The sequence below is a fragment of the Anneissia japonica genome, unplaced genomic scaffold, assembly GCF_011630105.1.
Source record: "Anneissia japonica isolate Jap-2015-1 unplaced genomic scaffold, ASM1163010v1 scaffold69326_len3643_cov111, whole genome shotgun sequence".
NCBI lineage: Eukaryota > Metazoa > Echinodermata > Crinoidea > Comatulida > Comatulidae > Anneissia > Anneissia japonica.
The window spans coordinates 1-3,638 of NW_022712540.1; the positions used below are offsets into that span (position 1 = coordinate 1).

Sequence of the window (3,638 nt, forward strand, 5' to 3'; positions counted from 1 at the left end):
TACTATATAAAATATATTTATTTTCAAATTTCATATGTGTTATACTATATAGAGGTTTTTTATGTTCCTATAGAGATAGGCCTAATCCCTATAAAATTTTTATAGTACGTTAAAAAAAATACAGGTAAATGCCTATAATTTTTTTATAGAATAAATATAGAAATTATATAGTTAGTTTTATTATAGAGAACTTGTCATATCGTTTGTATAGAATATTCTATAGAATTTCTGAATGTGCAAGATGTAAACATGTTGATTGGACTATACTGGTCAGACACGAATGTGTCAATAAATGAAATTGAATTGAATGAAACAAAAAAAAATTAAGATCATAGAAATTACATTAAATATGTGTATATAGAATGTTATAGAATTCTATAGAAACTAGTTCCTCTATAAAACAATTTTATAGAATATAATTTCTATAGAAATTGATTAATCTCTATAGAAGGTCTATATAGTTCTATAGATTTTTTCTGTAAGTGTACTTTCTAAGCCTTTGAAAAATCTAAATTGTCATATTTTTGGGAGATTTTCCCTGCTTCCCTATTCTGCTGAAATAATTAAAAAAAAATTATATTATGAAAGTCCTGGCAGTATAATTAACATTACATAGCCAAAGTCTAGGCCTATACTAAATCATGGTGTATAATAAAACATACAACTTTAAAACACAAGTTTAACCATTGAGGAAAAAAACAAGCTAACAATAACAGGTGTTGTCATTTAATCTGTTCAGCCAACCACAGATAATCTCAAATTACTTAATTTGATTGGTCACTTTATCCATGTTTATCACTGAAGGCCATGGAAATTAACAAAGGTGCTTTTGAATGTTATCAGTTAACTGAAATTTGTTAGTGGTTTTAGAGCTCTTTTTCAGTGCACATTTATGATGATGAAACAGGCAGTTTAACCGTATTTTCTGAAGTATTTCAGCAGTACTAATAGGTAAGAATTGTTTTTCTATTATTATTCATTTAATGTTGTTTAAATTGGCGCATTAGACTTAATATAATGCGCCTTTTAAGTCAAAACTTGGATTGGTTTGGATTAGATTGGATCTCTAGGCATAGGAGCCTAGCTAGGGGATAACAAGCATGCTATGACCTAGGCCTATTATTAAGAAAAGATAGAACTGAGGATATTCTAAGGAGGGCTAAGCTCAGTCTGCCCTATAATTTAAGTATTGGAGGGTGGTAAATTGGGCCGTGTTCTCACTTATTTATTATTGTAAAATCCATGATATGATTTTTTAAATAATTTTTAGGGGTAGGCCTAGGCCTTTATAGGCTAGGCCTATGCTACTGTTATTATTATCATTATTACCAAAACTCCCTCATATTTACAACAATTTTTGCATTGATCTGTTAAATGCTTCTATTTATGTGAACAAATTAAGATTTCTTTTGGTAATGTTGCAGAACAGAATAAACATTATTTTTTTTTTTCAATTTCCAATTCACGGCAGCAGGTGAGCTAACTGGTAAAAAATAAAATTTTATTTTTATTTTAAATCTTCATCTTCGTCGAACAGTGGGTTTGCAAAACAAAATATCAAAAAAGTATCGCTTAATCATTATATGTTGACTTCTTTCAGAATTTGTTGGTAAAGGATTTTTTTTTCTTTAAGTGAAAACTCATGAAATAAGAAGGTGTTAATGTTTGTTTAAAGCATTATTGCGGCAGTCGGAGAAAGGAAATTACCTGACTTTCAAAGGTGAATAATTTTTTTTTAATTTTCAGGTTTTTAACACTTTAAATATAGGAACTCACTAGTACTAATGGTGGATGTTATCAACTAATCAATAATGTGTATGTAAGGCCTACTCCATAATGGATATTAACATGTTGCACAATATTTTAATGTTTTTAAAACTAAAAAAAATGGATGAAACAACTAATTCACTAACTAATGATTAAGAAGTGTGCTAGTCTCTTATTTCAGCTACCGCATATCATACTCTTATTTTAATACATTCATGTCGAAGGAAAATACAACATTTAAAATGTGGGTAGAAAATTTTAAGATACATTTTCAATAAACGGCAAAATCTGCTTAATTATTATGATTTAAAATTTTAAAATCATTAGAGCATTATTCATATTCCAACTGACAGTTCTTGTTTATTTTGCCCTGCCCCTCAATTTGTATTTTGACCTAGTGTATGTATTTTTATGATTTTTCATGACTCACTTTTTTTTTTCAAAAAAAGGGTTTCAAAATGCACAGGACAACTGCATGTATCACTTTGCTCTGATTTAAAGAATTGTTTTGTTATGTCTTTCAGCATGTGAAGCAAGGGTGAAAATCTGAAGCCATCATGATTCAATATTTCAAAACTAGTTTGGTCACTCTGCAGAATTCACAACGGCATCTTTCAGCAAGATTTCCAATTTGCTTAGCTACCATTGGACAAGAAAAAGCACGGATATAGACAGCTCATACAGAAAATTGCTGGTTTATACACAACTGTAACGCGACAGATTTTTGAACAGGGTTTTGTATAGTAAACTCTAGTTGAGGCTTTAAATTACAGAAAAAAAAAATCTGATTTGAAGACTGTAAAGCATTTAGGTAACGCTGGAATTTGAAGTATGTGCATCAGTAAGGCTTAAGACGAACAATATTATGTGAAGGGGTATGCAAGTTATCGAGACCCTAGGGATTAATATCCCTACCCCATGATGCATACAGTAGTTGATGTTTTTAATTAAAGAAATCATGGTTTGTATATCTTGAACTCAGTGTATTTTGTATGTCTGCAGGAGTTGTTTAAGCCATTATTATTTTTCCATCCAGTAGCCACTCCAGCTCGAAATCAAATGCATCAATCATTCAATACTGCTTGTGCATGCAAACAATATTGTGGCAGTGGAACCAATGGCTGTCAACAACCAGCTAACCCATCAATAACAATTTACTAAGCAACCATTGCTTGCATTAACATTAACAAACAGTATATATTTACAAAAATAAGAAATTTATATGAATATGTTATAAATCATTATAGCTTTCTTATAAGAATAACAACTAAAGCATTCACAGAGGATTCCTGCAAGACACCTATACGATTCCTTTAGGAAATCTATAGGATAATAAAGTAATACTTATAGGATTCCTATATAATTCTTATAAGACACCCATACGAATCCTATGGAAACCATATAGGATTCTTGTACGATATCTATAGGGACCCTGTATTATTCATATAAGACTTCTATAAGATTCCTTTAGGAAATCTATAGGACTTCCTTAAGATATCTTTAGAATTACTAAAAGAGTTCTATAGGATTCTTATAAGACGCATATATGATCCCAGAAAGAAATCTGTAAAATTCCTATAAAATATCTATAAGATTCCTAAAAATATCTACAGGATTCCTATATAATTCATATAAGACTCCTATAAGATTTCTATAAAGGTATCTATAACCTTCCTATATCATTCATATAAGACTCCTATAAGATTCCAATAAGATATCTATAAGATTCCTATAGATTTCATATAGAAACCCATAGGATTCCTATAAGATACCTATACAGTATAATTCATATAAGATTCCTATAAAGTTCCTTTAGAAAATCTATAGGATTCCTATAGGATAACTATAAGATTCCTATTTGTTTCATTTAA

General features: G+C 29.6%; 1 long non-coding RNA gene across 1 annotated transcript; it reads left to right on the plus strand.

Annotated features, from left to right (window-relative positions):
- The first annotated feature begins 323 nt into the window (after nucleotides 1-323).
- On the plus strand, nucleotides 324-2,735 carry LOC117107951. Its single transcript, XR_004445308.1, has 3 exons — nucleotides 324-951; nucleotides 1,601-1,720; nucleotides 2,292-2,735. It is a non-coding gene; the product is annotated as an uncharacterized LOC117107951 (long non-coding RNA).
- Nucleotides 2,736-3,638: the final 903 nt, after the last annotated feature.